An 18,704-nucleotide genomic window follows, 5' to 3' on the forward strand; every position below is an offset into this window, starting at 1 on the left:
CATCTTCATTGTGTGGTCAACTTTTTTTTGAATATTGTATACTTGGTCTTCATTATCTGATGTTCTGTCTTCAAAGTGATTTTGTCTGTTTGGGGATGCTTTCTATGGAGTTTCTTATTTGGTTTACGGTTTCCTTCATTTCATGGATTTCTGATTATTTTTTCAGAATCTCTATCTCTTTCTTGAAGTAATCTTTTGCTACCTGTATTTTCTCTCTCATTTCTTTGTTGTAGTGATCAGTTTTTGCCTGAATTTTCTCCTTTAGGTCATTCTTCAATTTATAGATCATTTTAATTATGAACCTTCTTAACTCCTTCTGACATTTCATCAACTGTGCTGTCCATGGGTTCTGTTATTGTAGTATCCTGGTTTCTTTGGGGTACTTCCTCCCCTTGTTTTTTCACGTTGTCTATGTGATTTCCTTTCTTTTAGTGTGGAGCTGAGATATTAGAGTTTCTACCCTATAATCTTTTAGTATTTGTGCAGATTATCTGTATCTCACCTTGGTGTTGGGTTTCCAGACCCTGCAGGTGGCCCAGGATGGATTCTACTGCAACTATAGGTTGTGGTGGCAATAGAGGAGGTAATTGGAGATAGAAGTGGAGGTGCCCAAAGATGGATGCAACATCTTTCAGAGATGGAGTTGAAAGGGTGGGCCTTACTTTGGCATTGGGATGTCTGCTCCTAGATGCAGCTGTTTCTAGGCCCTGACTGTTGTCCCAAGGTAGAGGCTACTACATGAGGAAAGTTATGGGGATGGCTACAGTGTCTCAAGATGGAAGTAGGTTAGACATAGGCTCTCAGGTGGTAGTGGGGTGGACCTAGGCCTACCCTGGGCCATGGCTCCCACGCAGGTTGGCAAGGTAGATCTGGGTCAGACCTGAGCTCCATTGGTTGTCTGTCAGTGGTGGGATGGATCCGGCCCTTCCCTGGGCCCTGGTTCCTGTGCAGGTCTTCAAGGTAGATCTGGGATAGGCCTAGGCTCTCTGTTGGGGATCTGGGATCTGCCGGTGGCATGATAGACTCCGGCCTATCCTGAGCCTGAGCTCCCATGCAGGTCAGGCAGTATAAGGTTTTAAGCTTTATGAAATGAATTGGGAACTTTATTTATTTTTTTGTATTTATTTGGGACAATGTGTATAATAACAGAATTATCTGTTGCTCAAGGTTTTGATAAAACTTGCCCACAAAATTATTGGGCAAGTTAGTAGTAGAGATTTTTAATTGCAGATTATTTGTTAAATAGTTATGATTATTTAGTTTTAAAATTTATTATTGATTCAAAAATAGTAGGTCATAGTTCTTAGATAATTTTCTGTTTTATCTAAGAATTTATTATCCAAAAGTTTTTTATAGAATTCCTTTTGTGATTTTTAAGAATTATACTGTTTTTATATTTATCAGCCATTTTTTATCCCTAATATCAATGTTTTTTCTCTTCTTCATCAACCGACCAAAGAATGATCCATTTATTGCTCTTAAATATGGCAATCCACTATGAACTATTTGTATGATTAAAAACTAATTATGTATGGTGAGTCTAGGCTTGATTTTGACCTCCCAAAACATTATAGCCTTTTTGCCCATCCACATTCCTGAGTAAGTTCACACTCCCACATCCCTGGAATGGAAAAGACACCATGCTATGAGCACCCTAGAGTGGGGCAGATTGCATTTCCTAGAAATGGCCACTGTGATAGTTCCCTATCTACAGGCTCTTTGCAATGTGACCTTTCCCATAAGGAACTCCCTCCCTCTCTAAGAGATGGAGTTTATTTTTGACCCCTTTGAATCTGGGTGGGCTGTGTTAGTGCTTTGAAAAATAGAACATGCGTGGGAGTCCCTGGGCCAGTTCTAGGTATAGCCTCTTGCCTCTTGCTGGTGTTTCTTGCCTCTTGAAGCCAGCCAGTGTGTAAGAAATGTGATTGCTCTAATACCATCATGTTATGAAAAAACAAAACACAAAGGGAGAAAGAGAGAAAAACCAGAGAGCAGGGTGGTGTCAGCCTCTGTATGAAAAGGCTATATTGGCTGTCTGACTTAGTCAGGCTTTCAGATGCAAGCTACTCAAGCTCTATCTCTCTATTAGGCATGAGACTCTGAGAAAGAACTAACTATTAGAATACATTCAAACTAATTAGAGGCAATAATTTTTGTCCTTGTAAGTCTCCAAGTTTTGGGGTTGTTTGTTATATAGTCATATATCTTTATAACAAGAAGAACTCCTTATTCCCTTCCCACCCAGAGCCTTCCCCAGAGAAAACCCCAGTCTTCAACAGGATAAATATGCAGAAGACTAACAAAGAAACCTCAATCACTGAGTGAGTATTAGATACTAGCTCTGAGGTAACACTATTCTCTGAAGTACCTAGGATGCTGCTGTGGTACCTTGCTCAGAGTGGGACCATATGAACATTGATTGCTACCTAGGAAGTATTGACTAAGTCCACCTAACCATGGCCCATGCATCTGAAATTATTACATAGTGAGTATCAGAGGTCAGGGTATATTGTTTAAAACTAATCCATTAAAAAATAGATGTAAGTATGCCATATAGTGCTATAATAGTATATATTGTTTAAAGGTATACAGAATGTAATAACAACTGAGATCAAAAGGGAAGGAAGGCAGTTGCAAAGAAATAGAATGATAGGAATTCATCATTTACAATAGTGAATACACAATGGTTGAAGAAATATAAGATTAAGCTAGTAGTATATGTCATTGGACTAAAGTAATAGCTAATACTTACAAGTATCCATAACAAGTAATTCACTTGTTTTTTTTTTTTTTTTTTGGTTCTGGGGGTTGAACTCAGGGGCCCTATACCAGATATTTTTACTTTTTGAGACAGAATCTCACTAAGCTACTTAGGCACTTGATAAGTTGCTGAGGCTGGCTTTGAATTTGTGATTCTCCGCCTCAGTCTCCCAAATCATTGGGAATTATAGGCATGTGCTTCTGTCCCTGGCAATTTACAAATGTCAACTCAATCTCTTCATAATAATCCTTTTGTTGTGGGCATTATTTCTTATCCTCATTTTATAGATGATGACACTGAATCAGAAAGAGGTTAAATATAATTATCCAAAGCTACACAGCTAGAGTTCAAATCTTAATAATGGTTGCTATTCTGAGAAACCATAACAAAACATAGGCTTCTCAAACCATGTTCTTGGTTTCTGGATAGTCCTACACCATGATGTTGGCAGGTGGATGACTTCCTTTGAGGAATCCTAAGGCTATGTGTTCTTCAGTCTCACTTTTATGTCTGAATATTTGGAGCCAACATCCCAGACATATTGCACAGATGGCCAACCACTTCTTCCTGGGGGTAGATGCTTCTCTCTGTGCATATTTAGACCACCTCATATTGCTGGATGGAGAATAATTTAGAATTTAAGAGTGGGTGTTTTGGTCAGCTTTTCCTCATTATGATCAAAAGACCTGAAATAATAATTCTAGAAAGGCGAAAGTTTATTTGGGAATCATGGTTTCAGAGGTCTCAGTCCAGAGAGTGCCATCTCCATTCCTTGGGGAGGAAGTAAGGCAGGACATTATGGAGAAAGGGTTTAGCAGAAGAAAGAAGCTCAGAACATGGTACCCAGAAGTAGAAAGAGAGAGACTTCACTTGCCAGTGACAAAATATATACCCGAAAGGCATGTCCCCAATGAGCCACCTTCTCAAGGCACACCCCACCTGCCTGTAGTCACCATCCAGTTCATCTGAATCATCAGATAAAAGCACTGGTTAGATTAGGTTAAAGCTCTCATAACCAATCTTTTAGCGTCTAAATTTTCTTGCATTGTCTCACACATGAGCTTTTAGAGGATACCTCATATCTAAACCATAGCAATGGGAGTAGGGATGTCCATGTGGGGAAGGATACTGACAAAATAATTCCATTGGTAAGTGGGTGAGAAAAAACAAGCAATGGTGATATGAAGTAATGGGGCATTTGTGAACCTATCTTCACTGCTGGGACCAAAATGGGGGAATTTCTTCTTTCTTCTCAAAGTTTTAAAAGACTTTATAGTTACAGTGAACTCCTTGCTTTCTATCCATGACATTAAAACAATAAAGAGAAACATGCTCTGGTGCTAATGTTGATCTTTTAAATGTCTCTAATTGAAGTTAGAAAGATATTAACCCTGGGGAAATGCCACGGACAGCGAAACATTCTCAGCTTTGCAGCTCACAGGGTGAGTTGGTCCTAATTATAGCTTTTTCTCCTTCAATAGAGTGAAAAGTAAGGGAAGCCAAAGGAACCTACCAACTCAACATGCTTTTTCAACACATTAACTCAGCCAATAGAATTAATTTCCAAGTTCATTTCTGCATGGATCATTTACAGTGTTAATTTGTGAGTTTGGATGATGGCTGCTTCTTTTCCTTTTTCACATCATTGTTGTTGGTTACAAAATGAGTTCATTAGTCATTTAATTGTTGCTGTACTTTTCTTTCTTTCCTTCTTTTCTCAAGCAATGATTGCTTTCTGCCATCACTAGCTGGACTAGATGAGGTGCCCCCTGTAGGATTTTTTAAAGACCTCTGTGCACACAGCTGCTTTGGCAAGTCAAGAATCAAACTGACAGCCCACTGGAAAGGCATAGCTAGTCACAAGTCTGAAGAGACACAGAGTGACAGTTCACAGGCTCCAGTGCAAGGCCTGCCCCTCAATCTTCTTTGGATGGTTGGGATCTTGGCTGATACATGGTGCTGCTGCCAGACAAAAAGAGCCTAGAATAACAAAAACAGACCCAGTGAGGTAATTAGGATTGACAGAACGTTTGCCTGTCCTACAGACTTCTTCGCAACAGGCGGCCAGATTTAATATATCCTATGCAAGTCTGAGCACACACACTTTTTGCTCTCTCCCAGTTGAGATCCTTATGCTTTCTTCCCCATTATTACTTTTTATTTTTGGTATAGGCTTCTTCAATCCACTCTTCCTCTGCGTTGGTGACTAGAAGGGTGGCACAGCAATAACCTTGCTTTCTTTTCCCTTACGTTACGGCTCATTCTAAACCATTCAAGTGGGAAGCACACACGGATATCCAGACTCAATCAGAGCTGAAGAGGTGGAAGCACATCATCGAGAGTCATTCACAATCAGTGGATTTAGTGGGTGTTGCTGGACCTGCTGGTAAATGAGAAGGGCAGGCTTCGAACTTCAGACTGTTTAAACTTTGCAGTTGTCTGGGGATGTATAATCTACTCAAAGATGAGGCTTTCACATCTCACAAAAAAAGTGGGGGGAGAGTGATATATATATTTTTTAAAATATATAAATAATTAATAATTAATTATCTGAGTAAAAAAGAACAACATTATTTGTAACAGTAGTGGCAGTCAGGCCATACAAAGTTGTTCCTCTTTCTTCTTCAAAATCCTACTCCATAGAGTTTAGAATTCAATAAATTTCCTGGGCTACTAGGTTTCTTTTTTTAACCTGTCAAAATATATGATGAGTTAGAATTCAGTACTGGATCCTAAATGTCCAAAATATGGGGCCTAGAGAGGGCTAGTATCTGTTTAAAAACAATGGGGAGGAGCATACAGTAATAAAAATCATGCTTTCCTTGTTGATTATATTCACACCAGAAAAAGAATGTGTGCTACAACATGGCAGGTGAACTTCAGAATAGTGACAGAAGGTTTGGGAACCTACCTGGCTATTAGTGGATGTCTGTGTAAAACAGGTGGTGTTCTTATAGAATTTTTCTTTCTCTAATCTAAAACTCCTCATAGTGATTTATTCGACAGCCATTTCCTGTGCTTCTTTCTTTCACAGTAAGTTAGTTCGCTTCGGTAATCAGATGGGCTTGGTCACCAGGAAAAGCTGACCCCTTTCATGTCCTCAAGGAGTGAATTTTGATAAATCAGATGCTGTTATGGTAAGCCTTCCACTTTGGCAGTGATTGATTTAGGAATGGACATGTGACAGAGCTCCAACCAATAAGGATTTTTCTGTGAAAGGGGGCTGGGGAAAATTTTTTTTTCAATCTCTTACACAGCCTCATGAGAAAGTACAATTGCTTATCTGTTGAGGGCCACAACCAAGTCAAGATGGCGCATGGCACTTTGCCAGGAGGAGTGGTTTGTGAGCTAATGCCACTGAGCCATTAAGATGATGAAGATTCCTTATTGTCTGATGGCTGCATCTAGATGATGTTAATTGAAGCAAGCTGTGTATAATCAGTTGGGTATATATACCTCTGCTGTCCCATAATTAAGCGGCTCCCGCTGTTTCAACCTTCACAAGTGCTTGTCACCCCCCGGTTATTTTGCCCAGCCAGACTGCGGCACTTATCTATCCTTGGCTAAAACTGAGTGAGGAAATGATGCTAGAACTTCTTAATTTATCTTGTAATAGTGAGAAAAGATAGTCAAGGGACTAGAACAACGTGATGAAGATGCAGAGTGGACAGAAAGAAGCTAATATCTTGTGGATGTCATTGAAGAGACAAAATAACCAGCTCCACAATTGCACACTGCCCAGCTCCTTGTTACATGAATAAGAAATTTTAAGATTTTTTAAAACTGACTTTTGCTTGGTTTTTCCCTATTTACTTTCCAAGCTTATACAGTATCATGGGAGAAAAAGCATGTTTTATTGTTAGAATCAAATCATATATCTACAAATATAATCACTGGTCTATTTATTTTTCAAAAAAGTTTTATTCTATTTAGTTATACATGACAGTAGAATGTATTTTGACACATGATGCATACATATAGTATAACTTCCAATTTTTCTGGTTGTACATGATGTAGAGTTACACTGGTTGTGTATTCATATAGAAACATAGAAAATTTATGTTCAATTCATTCTACTGTCTTTCCCATCCACATACCCCTTATTTCCCCATTCCCCTGGTCCAATCCAGTGAACCTCCATACCCCACTCCCACCCTACCTGTTAGAAATAGCATCCACATATCAGAGAGAACATTCAGTCTTTGTTTTTTGGGGATTGGCTTATTTCACTTAGCATGATAGTCTCCAGTTCCATTCATTTACTGGCAAAGGCCATAATAGCATTCTTCTTTATGGCTTAGTAATATCCCATTGTGTATATATATATAACATTTTCTTTATCCACTCATCTATTGAAGGGCATCGAGGTTGGTTCCATAGCTTAGCTATTGTGAATTGTGCTGCTATAAACATTGATGTGGCTGTGTCACTGTAGTATGCTGTGGGATAACTGAGTCAAATGGTGGTTCCATTTCAAGTTTTATGAGGAGTGTCCATACTGCCTTACAGAGTGGTTATACCAATTTGCAGTCCTACCAGCAATGTATGTGTATACCTGTTTCCTACATTCTAGCCAGCATTCATTGTTGCTTGTATTCTTTTATTTTTATTTTTAGTTTTTTTACTTATTCTAGTTAGTTATACATGACAACAGAATGTACACAAATTGAGCACAACTTTTTATTTCTCTGGTTTTACACGATATATAGTTGCACCAGATGTGCAGTCATTCATGTACCTAGGTAATGATGTTCATATAATTCCATCATCATTCCTGCCCCCATGCTCTCTCTCCTTCCCTCCCTCCCCTTTGCCCAAACAAAGTTCCTCCATTCTCCATACACTCCCCCTCCCCACCATTATGGATTAGCATCCAGTTATCAGAGAGAATATTCAGCCTTTGATTTTTTGGGATTGGCTTACTTCGCTTAGCATGATATTCTCCTGCAAATGCAATACTTTTATTTTCTTTTTATGATGAGTAATATTCCATTAAGTATATGTACCATAGTTCTTTATCCATTCATCTGTTGAAGGGTATTTAGGTTGGTTTCACAGTTTAGCTATGGGAATTGAGCTGTTATTGAACATTGATGTGGCTTTGTCAGTGTAGTCTGCTGTTTTTAAGTCCTTTGGGTATAAACCGAGGAATAAGATAGCTGGGTCAAATGGTGCATCCATTCCCAGTTTTCTAAGAAATCTCTAAACTGCTTTCCATAGTGGTTGCACCAATTTGCAGTGCCACCAGCAGTATATGAGTTTACCTTTTTCTCCACATCCTCGCAAACACTTATGGTTGCTTTTATTCTTGATAACTGCCATTCCAACTGGAGTGAGATAAAAATCTCAGTGTGATTTTAATTTGTATTTCCCTAATTGCTAGAGATGTTGAACATTTTTTCATATATTCACCGATTATACTTCTTCAGTGAAGGGTCTGTTCAGTTCCTTTGCCCATTTATTGACTTGGTTATTTGGGATTTTTTGTTTTGTTTTAAGATTTTTGAGTTTTTTATATGTCCTGTAAATTAACACCCTATATGAGGTGCAGGTGGCAAAACTTTTCTCCCATTCTGTAGGCTCTCTGTTCATGTTATTGGTTGTTTCCTTTGCTATAAAGAAGATTTCTAGTTTGATACCATCCCATTTACTGATTCTTGATTTTTACTTTTTGTGCTTTAGGAGTCTTGTTGAGGAATGGATTTCTAAACTGAATGGAGATTTGGCCTACATTTTCTTCTAGTAGGTGCAGGGTCATTTGTCTTGTGTCTAGGTCTTTGGTCCACTTTGAGTTGAGTTTTGTGCAGAGTGAAAGGGATCTAATTTCATTTTGTTACATATGGATTTCCTCATTGGTTTATTTTTTTTTAAAACTGATTAATCCATTTGCCACTAGTCTAGAAATGTTCACTTATTCATAGCTTTATTCAATGAATAATTATTAAGCCCTTACTATAAGTCTAGGTCCTGTGATGGAGCCAATGAACCAAATTAGTATTATAGAATTTATAATCTAGCAGGAAGTAAAGATGTTGATTTAGGATATTTAGAGAAAAATACCTTGTGAATTTTATGACAACTTTACCTTTTGAGAAGGTGGCCTTGGAGAAGGTGCTTACAGTTACAACTGGAGGACAAGGGACTTTGTCTCCATGCAGTCAACTTCAGTCATTTCTGACCTTCAGTTATGGAACATTGGGGTGATATGAGGAGACTATCTTACAGGAGCTCAGGATGCACTGATAAGACCATTTTACAACACATCATGTTCCATGTTTTTACCCTTTGGATTGGTTAATTGGTAATTTGAAAAATAGAATATATATACATTATAGATGTATATATATATATACACACACACATATATGTACATATACATATATACGTACATATATACTTACATATATATGTATATGTGTATATATATATGCATATATATGTATTAGTTGTAGTTGGACACAGTGCTTTTTAAAAAAATTTATTCATTTTTATGTGGTGCTGAGGATAGAACCCAGTGCCCCATATGCGCCAGTTGAGCACTATACCACTGAGCCACAGCCCCAACCCCTGAAAAACAGAATATGTTAACATGAATATATAAATTTATTTTCCAGGAAACAGTATGTCAGTTACAGAAAGATTTATCTCTAATTATTTCTAGTTAGTGTTTGGGAAAGCCCATGAACCAGATTTTAAGCAGGTGATTAATCATATTTTTCTTTTTCAAACTTTCCCATGAATGGCCTCTTCTATTCTTCAAATATTTATTGACTTTTTGCTTTGCCTCAGGATGCAATGAATAAATCAGTGATCAAACATAGAAATCTATGTTTTATCCTAGAAAAGGTTTACTTTAAGTTAAGAATACAGGTTTGGTAGACAAAGAATTTTGCATGTTGGTTCTGCCACTTACTAGTTGTAAGTGAAGAGATTGCTTTGTGTGCAGAGTCTTTGCATGCGAAATTGTCAGTAATCATAGTATCCATCACATAGGTGGTTAGCTAAGAGTCCAAAACATGGCAATTTTTCAGGAAATGGTAATCACACTCAGAGATTAAGCATATTTTAAGCATCTAGAACACAAAATTTCAAATAGTCAGACCCAAAAGAGCCAGAGGAACACTGCTGCATCAACTTAAAAGAATAGTGTTTCTGGAAAGAGGATGGGAAACCACTTTTCAGAGTGAGGTGCCATTTCACCAAACTTGTCTTAGCCCTGCATTAAACTTTGCCTTTTCTTTCTATTTTGGCTAATTCACTCCTTCCGGGGGCAGACTGCACTCTTGATTTGCTTTCTGATGGCATGTCTTACTATCTCCAAGCAGCCACTGAAAGCCATTTCTTGGTCACCAAGAAGAGATATAATATGATAAAACAACACATTCCTGCTACTAGAAAACATCACTTGTTTTACTCCTGGATTGTTCTACCAAAAGTGTCAAGTCAAAATTCTGTGATTTCCAAGAGCTATGTGACATTGAACCGATATTTATATTTCCTTAACCTTAGTTCACCCCTGTTGAGGGAGACAGGTGGACCAAACAATCCACATAGGAGATGCTATGGCAAGGACTCATGGGATCCAGTACATAAAAAGGTTAGCACAATGCTTTTAACACAGTAAACAATCAAAATTAATTATTATGATTGGATCCTGTAAAAGAGGTGTATGCAGGAACACTGGTTATATAGAATACCTTGAGATGGGATTCATTTTTAGTGAAGTTTAAAAAAAAAAAAGGAGAGAAGGACTTTTTAAAAATAAAGTCATCAGCAATTTCTCAAGATGGTGAGACAAAGGGAGGCAGCATTCTGGGTTGCTCTGTGATCCAGATCTCACCTACTTGGAATACTGTATCTCAGAGTGCTAGATGTTCCCTATACAGCTGCTCTCTGTAGAAATCATCAGTGCTGTGACTCCATGCAGGGCTCCAGGCCTCAGTGTTCGAGTAGCACACCCGGCTTTGTAGCAGAACCCAAAGCCCAAAGTTCTAGCCCACGAATGGCTGGGTGAGCACCTTAGCAGAATCACCTATCAACACATTTGCAGATTGCCAAGATTTTGCTCCCACACAGGTCACTCAGTTGCTATCTACCCACAGCACAATGCCATTGCCTGGCTCCCCCACTTGACCAGACACCCCAGCACTGAAAGCAGTTCGCCATCATCTTGGCTCAATATTCTTGCCATATTAGGTGGGGGCAGTTCCCAGATCGGATCTCCAGAGGCCAGGTACCGGATTTCCAACCTTCCTCCCTCCCCAGCGGCAATAACCCAACACAGTAGCTGCGCAACACAGGTGTGCAGTCCAATCAGGAAGCCACCCACTGCCCAAGGGAGCCCCAGGGTGAGAGTTTCCTCACTTGGGAACGGCTAGGGTAGAGGGAGATGAGAAACTGGGAAATCTCCAGGCAAGAGAAGGAGATAGTACCGGGCACTCAAGTCATAGGAGCAGTCCCAGAAAGAGACCTGTGAGGTTCACTCTCCCTGCAGGTGCCACTCCCTACATCCAGATGCCCTGCTCCAGGACCAGTCTTCCCACCATGGTTAACTCCACCATCTGGAGGGCAGAGACACCAGCTTACAATAGACGACACCACCTATTGGATGAGAAGAGAAGTAGGAAAGGTAAGGATCTCTAAAGCTAGCTACAATCCTGGTTTCTTCTTTTGAGTTTTTGTTTGTTTGTTTGTTTTTTCTCTTCTATCCCTCTATCCTCTGGCCCTCACATCTCCAGCATATGTGAAACCAAGAACTTTGCATGAAATAGGACTTTGAGGACAGAGGCATCTGAATAATATAATATAGAGATGTAATATATGCCCCTTTTTTTCTTTTCCTCTTTCTTCTTTCATTTTTCTTTCCCTCTCCAAATTTTATTGTTTAACATCTGTATTTTTCTAAATACATGTGTCTTTGTTTTATGTACTCTACTACCATCCCACGTACCTGCCTACCATAAATTACTTCCTGTCTATTCTCTTGCTACTCTCTTTAATAGATTTCTCTTCACACTTCCTAAAATATATTAACTCTATATTCTCACATCCTACCTCCTCAGCATATTGTCCTATGCCCCACCCCCAGATTATTTTCCACCATCAGAGAAACTATAAACATTTTTACAAAACTACTGATTATATTTTAGACATTAATTGAATCCAACATTTCTGTTCATTGAGACTAACCTGTAACCATCTTAATAACAACAAATTGTTCATAGGTGGTATATTGTTGATATTGGGATCTGTTAACATTGTCCTTCCCCATAAAGGAGAGGTCTTGGAACCCTATAAGAGCACTACAAACCTATAGGGTAAAAACAATAACAATCTAGACCAACAGAGCTGGAAAGGAAGACACACAGCAACATGAAAAGACAAGGGAAGAATGTGCCCCAAACAAATGAAGATACCACATCATTAGAATCATTGGCAGCCACAGCAGAAGAAATGACAGAGAAGGAGTGAAGGGTGTACATGGTTAAAATGTTCTGTGAACTCAATAATGATATAAGAGAGCAAATACAGGCAGTGAAAGATCACTTCAACAAGGAGCTATATAAACAAATACAGGAAGCAAGAGATCACCTCAACAGAGAGCTAGAGGTTTAAAAAACAACAACACAGAAATCCTTAAAATTAAAGAAATAATAAGCCAATTAAAAGCTCAAATGAAAGCATCACCAACAGACTAAATCATTTGGAAGATAGGACATCAGACAATGAAGATAAAATATATAATATTGAAAAGAACATAGACCACACAGTGATAATGGTAAGAAACCATGAGCAGAACATTCAAGAAATATGGGATAGCATAAAATGACCAAATTTAAGAGTTATTGGGATAGAGGAAGGCATAGAGGTCCAAACCAAATGAATGAACAATGTATTTCATGAAATAATATCATAAAACTTTCCAAACATGGAGAATGAGTTGGAAATCCAAATTCAAGAAGCCTACAGGAGGCCAAGTGTACAAAATTACAACAGATCCACACCAGGGCACATTATAATGAAAATGACCAACATACAGAATAAGGAGAAAATTTTAAATGCCACAAGAGAAAGGAATCAGATTACATACAGGAGAAAATCAGATAGGATTATGGCAGATTTTTCAACACAGATCCTGAAAGCTAGAAGATCCTGGAACAATGTATATCAAGCTCTGAAAGAAAACGGGTGCCAGCGAAGAATCTTGTATACAGGAAAATTAAGCTTTAGATTTTATGATTAAATAAAAACCTTTCATGATAAAAAAAAGTTAAAAGAATTTGTAACTAAAAAGTCGACACTATAAAACATCCTTGGAACAAATATTCCACAAAGAGGAAACAAAAAACAATGAAAATCAGCAGAGGGAGGTAGTACCCTAAAGAAAAAACTAATCAAAGAAGAAAATCAAGTCAAGTTAAATAACAAAAATAAACAAATATGGCTGGAAATACAAACCATGTCTCAATAGTATCCTGGAATGTTAATGCATTAAACTCACCAATCAAAAGACATAGGCTAGCAGGTTGGATTAAAAAAAAGATCCAACAATATGCTTCCTCTAGGACACTCACATGACAGGAAAAAGACATACACAGACTGAGGGTGAAAGGTTGGTAAAAATCATACCACTCACATGGACTGCGGAAGAAATCAGGTATTTCCATCATCGTATCAAATAAAGTAGACTTTAAGCCAAAGTCAATAAAAAATAATAAAAATTGACATTACATACGATCAAGGGATCCATACACCAACAAGACATAACAATCATAAATATAGATGCCCCAAACAATGGTGTAGGTATGTTCATGAAACAAATTTTTCTCAAGTTCAAGAATCAAGTTGATCACAACACAGTACTCTTGGGTGACTTTAACACACCTCTCTCACAACTGGATAGGTCTTAGAAATAAAAGTTGAATAAATAAACTATATAGGGGCTGAGGATGTGGCTCAAGCAGTAGTGTGTTCACCTGACATGCCCAGCCACATCAATCCTCAGCACCACATAAAGTAAAGATATTGTGTCCACTGAAAACTGAAAAATAAATATTAAAAAATTCTGTCTCTCTCTGTGTCTCTCATCTCTATCTTTAAGAAAACTATATAATTCAATAATACAATCAATAACTTAGACTTGACTGACATATATAGAATATTTCAACATGCATCAAGTGAATACACTTTATTCTCAGCAGCACATAGATCCTTCTCTAAAATAGACCATATAGTATGCCACAAAGCAACACTTAGCAAATAAAAAAAACCCTAGAGATTTTATCAGATCATAATGGAATGACATTGAAAATCAATGATAAAATAAAAAATAAAAATTACTCCAACACCTGGAGACTAAACAGTATGTTATTGAATGAACAATGGGTTGCAGAAGACATCAAAGAGGAGATTAAGAAAGTCTTAGAAGTAAATGAGTCATAGACCAGAATATCGAAATCTATGGTACACTATGAAAGCAGTTTTAAGAGGAAAGTTTGTTGCTTGGAGTTCATTATTTAACAGAAAAAAAGTCAACAAATAAATGACCTCACACATCTCAAATCCCTAGAAAAAGAACAAATAAACAGCAAAAGCAGAAGACAAGAAATTAAAATTAGAGCTGAAATCAATGAAATTGAAGCAAAAGAAACAATTGAAAAAATTGATAAAACAAAATGTTGGTTCTTTGAAAAAATAAATAAAATTGTCAGACCCTTAGCTATATTAATGAAGAGAAGGAGAGAACTCAAATTACCAGCATACATGATGAAAAAGGTAATATCACAACAGACACTACAGAAATACAGAAGATAATTAGAAATTATTTTGAAAATTTATACTCCAATAAAATAGAAGACATTGAAAGCATTGATAAATTTCTTACGTCATATGACTTGCTCGAACTGAATCAGGAATATATACACAATTTAAACAGACCAGTATCAAGTGATGGAATAGAAGACACCATTAGAAGCTTACCAACCAAGAAAAGCCCAGGACTGGATGGATACACAGCTGAGTTCTACAAGACCTTTAAAGAAGAACTAATACCAATACTCTTCAATTTGTTCCAGGAAATAGAGGCAGCACTTCCAAATCATTCTATAAGGCCAATATTACCCTGATTCCAAAACCAGGCAAAGACACAACAAAGAAAGAAAACTTTAGACCAAAATCTCTAATGAACATAGATGCAAAAATTCTCAATAAAATTTTAGCAAATCAAATACAAAACCATATCAAAAAATTGTGCATCATGATCAAATGTGATTCATCCCAGGGATGCAAGGTTGGTTCAACATAAGGAAATCAATCAATGTAGTTCATCACATCAACAGATTCAAAAGATCAAGAATCATATGATCATCTCAATAGATGTAGAAAAAGCATTTGACAAAATGCAGCACCCCTTCCCATGTTCAAAACACTAGAAAAACTAGGGATAACAGGAACATATCTCAACATCGTAAAGGGTTTCTAGCCAAGTTCCAGGCCAACATTCTAAATGAAGAAAAATTGAAGGCACTTTATATTAGAGAAAACATTTGCCATTTGTATTTTGGGAATTGGCTAACTTCATTTAGTATTATCTTCTCCAACACCATCAATTTACCTGCAAATGCCATGATTTTATTCTCTTTTATTTCTGAGTAAAATTTCATTGTGTATATTTGCCACATTTTTTATCAATCCATTCATCTACTGAAGGGCATCTAGGTTGGTTCCACAGTTTAGCTACTGGGAATTGTGCTGCTATAAACATTGATGTGGTTGTGTCCCTGTTGTATGGTCTTTTTAAGTCCTTTGGTATAGACCAAGGAGAGGGATAGCTGGGTCAAATGGTGGTTCCATTCCCAGATTTCCAAGGAATCTCCATACTGCTTTCCTTATTGGCTGCATCAATTTGCAGTCCCACCATCAATGTACGAGTGTGCCTTTTTCCCCCACATTCTTGCCAACACTTGTTGTTGTTTGTCTTCATAATAGCTGCCATTCTGACTGGAGTGAGATGGTATCTTAGAGTAGTTTTAATTTGCATTTCTCTAATTGCTAGAGGTGATAAACATTTTTTTCATATATTTGTTGATTGACTGAATATCCTCTTCTGAAAAGTGTCTGTTCAGTTCCTTGACCCATTTATTGATTGGGTTATTTGGTTTTTTTGGTGTTGAGCTTTTTGAGTTCTTTATATACCCTAGAGATTAGTGCTCTATCTTATGTGTGAGGGGTAAAAATTTGCTCCCAGGATGTAGGCTTTCTGTTCACCTCACAGATTGTTCCTTTTGCTGAGAAGAAACATTTTAGTTTGAGTCCATCCCATTTATTGATTCTTGGTTCTATAGAAGTGTTGAGAGCCACAGCCGAAGGGGCCCCAGCAAACTTCCAGCTGCCAGCTGATGATTGGCTCACAGTGGCCCTAGCAAACTTCCAGCTGCCAGCTGTTTGGCTCCTCTGCAGTGATGCTCATTGGGCTGTATGTTTCCCTGCCATTTCAGACCACGGAGCTGCTCATTGGAGGACTTTTTTGGCTCCGCCCATGCGACCCAGCCAATCGGCCTCAAGAGCAGGAGGAATGGGGGGTTTGAGAGGCTTGTGGGAAGCCGGTGGTGGCAGTCGGGCTCTGAGGGAATTCCTGAAGAGCTCCTGTGGTGTGGCATGTGTATTCTAAAAATAAAGTTTGTTTCTGCTTGATAAGTGGCTCGTGAATTGTGCCCAGCCAGACTGCAGCATAGATGTCTTATATTCTTGATGCTATAGAAGTCTTATTAAGAAAGTTGGGGCCTAATCCCACATGATGAAGATTAGGGCCTACTTTTCCTTCTGTTAGACGCAGAGTCTCTGGTTTAATTCCCGGGTCCTTAATCCACTTTGAGTTGAGTTTTGTGCATGGTGAGAGAGAGGGGTTTCATTTCATTTTGTTGCATATGGATTTCCAGTTTTCCCAGCATCATTTGTTGAAGATGCTATCTTTTCTCCAATGCATGTTTTTGGTGCCTTTGTCTAATATAACATAATTAAAATTTTGTGGGTTAGTCTCTGTGTCCTCTGTTCTGTACCATTGGTTTACTGGCCTGTTTTGGTGTCAATACCATGCTGTTTTTGTTACTATTGCCCTGTAGTATAGTTTCAGGTCTGGTATAGTGATGCCACCTGCTTCACTTTCCTATTAAAGATTTCTTTAGCTATTCTGGGTCTCTTATTTTTCCAGATGAATTTCATGATTGCTTTTTCTACTTCTATGAGGAATGCCATTGGGATTTTGATCAGAATTTCATTAAATCTTTGTAGTGCTTTTGGTAGTATGGTCATTTTGATAATGTTAATTCTGCCTATCCAAGAGCAAGGTAGATCTTTACATATTCTAAAGTCTTCTTTGATTTCTTTTTTGAAAACCTATACTCCAATAAAATAGAAGACATTGAAAGCATCGAAAGATTTCTTAAGTCATATGATTTATCCTGATTGAATCAGGAAGATATGCACATTTAAAAAGACCAATATCAACTGATGAAATAGAAGATGCCATCAGAAGCCTAGCAACCAAGGAAAGCCCAGGACTGGATGGATACACAGCCAAGTTCTACAAGACCGTTAAAGAAGAACTAATACCAATACTCTTCAATTTATTCCAGGAAATAGAAAAAGAGGCAGCCCTTCCAAACTCATTTTATGAGGCCAATATTACCTTGATTCCAAAACCAGGCAAATACAAAACAAAAAGAACACTTTAGACAAAATCTCTAATGAACATAGACGCAAAAATTCTCAATAAAATTCTAGCAAATCAAATACAAAAACATATCAAAAAGATTATGCACCATGATCATATGGGATTTATCCCAGGGATGCAAGGTTGGTCAACATACGGAAATCAATAAATCTAATTCATCACATCAATGGACTCAAAGATAAGAATCATATGATCATCTCAATATATGCAGAAAAAGCATTTGACAAAATGCAGCACCTTTTCATGTTCAAAACACTAGAAAAACTAGGGATAATAGCTTTTCAACATCATAAAGCTATCTACACTAAGTCTACGCCAATATCATTCTAAATAGAGAAAAATTGAAGGCATTCCCTCTAAAAACCGGAACAAGACAGTGATGCCCTCTTTCACCATTTCTATTCAACATAGTTCTTGAAACACTGGCCAGAGCAATTAGACAGATGAAAGACATTAAAGGATATGTATAGGAAAAGAAGAACTGAAATTAGCACTATTTGCTGACGATATGATTCTAAACCTAGAAGACCCAAAAGCTCCACCAGAAGATTTCTAGATTTAGTGAATAAATTCAGCAAAGTAGAAGGATATAAAGCCATTTCTGTATATCAGTGACAAATCCTCTGAGAGGGAAATGAGGAAAATTACCCCATTTACAATAACCTCCCCCCAAAATAAAATACTTGGGAATCAACTTAACGAAAGAGGTGAAAGATCTATACAATGAAAATCACTATGTTCTTTTAAGGAGATTTTAGAGGAGGATCTGCTTTCTACTCATTCATGTGTTAGTCCATTTTCTGTTACTATAATGAAATGGTTGAAGCTTGGTTCTTTTTAAAAGAAGTTTATTTGGTTCACAGTTCTGGAATTTCAAGGTCATGGTGATAGCATTGGCTCATTTCTGATGAGGTCCCCATGGAGGATGGCATAATGATGGAAGGAGTGCCTGAGGAGGAAGAGATCACAAGGTGAGATGGGAAGCCAGCAACCAGAGACCAGGGTCAGGCTTGCTCTTTTATAATAACTCACTCTACGGAACTATCTCAGGTTCCCGTAAGAACTACCTTTCTCCTTTTTGAGGGCAGCACTTACAATCTCTTCTCACTAGGCTGTACCTTTTAAAAGTTCTACCACCTCTCAACATTGCCATGCTGAGGACCAAATTTATAGCACATGAACTCATGGGGGCCTCACTGAAGCCTTATCCAC

The 18,704-nt window shown here is 37.8% G+C and overlaps 1 long non-coding RNA gene across 2 annotated transcripts in view; it reads left to right on the forward strand.

Moving 5' to 3' along the window:
• Nucleotides 1-18,704, forward strand: part of LOC110599479 (uncharacterized) — a 140,902-nt gene that overhangs the window by 95,135 nt on the left and 27,063 nt on the right. For both annotated transcript variants that reach the window (XR_013424080.1, XR_013424081.1), the window contains exons 3-4: nt 11,256-11,390; nt 18,356-18,463. This is a non-coding gene — a long non-coding RNA (uncharacterized LOC110599479). The remainder of the gene's footprint in view (nt 1-11,255; nt 11,391-18,355; nt 18,464-18,704) is intronic.

This window comes from Ictidomys tridecemlineatus, chromosome 7 (assembly GCF_052094955.1).
Source record: "Ictidomys tridecemlineatus isolate mIctTri1 chromosome 7, mIctTri1.hap1, whole genome shotgun sequence".
Classification (NCBI taxonomy): domain Eukaryota; kingdom Metazoa; phylum Chordata; class Mammalia; order Rodentia; family Sciuridae; genus Ictidomys; species Ictidomys tridecemlineatus.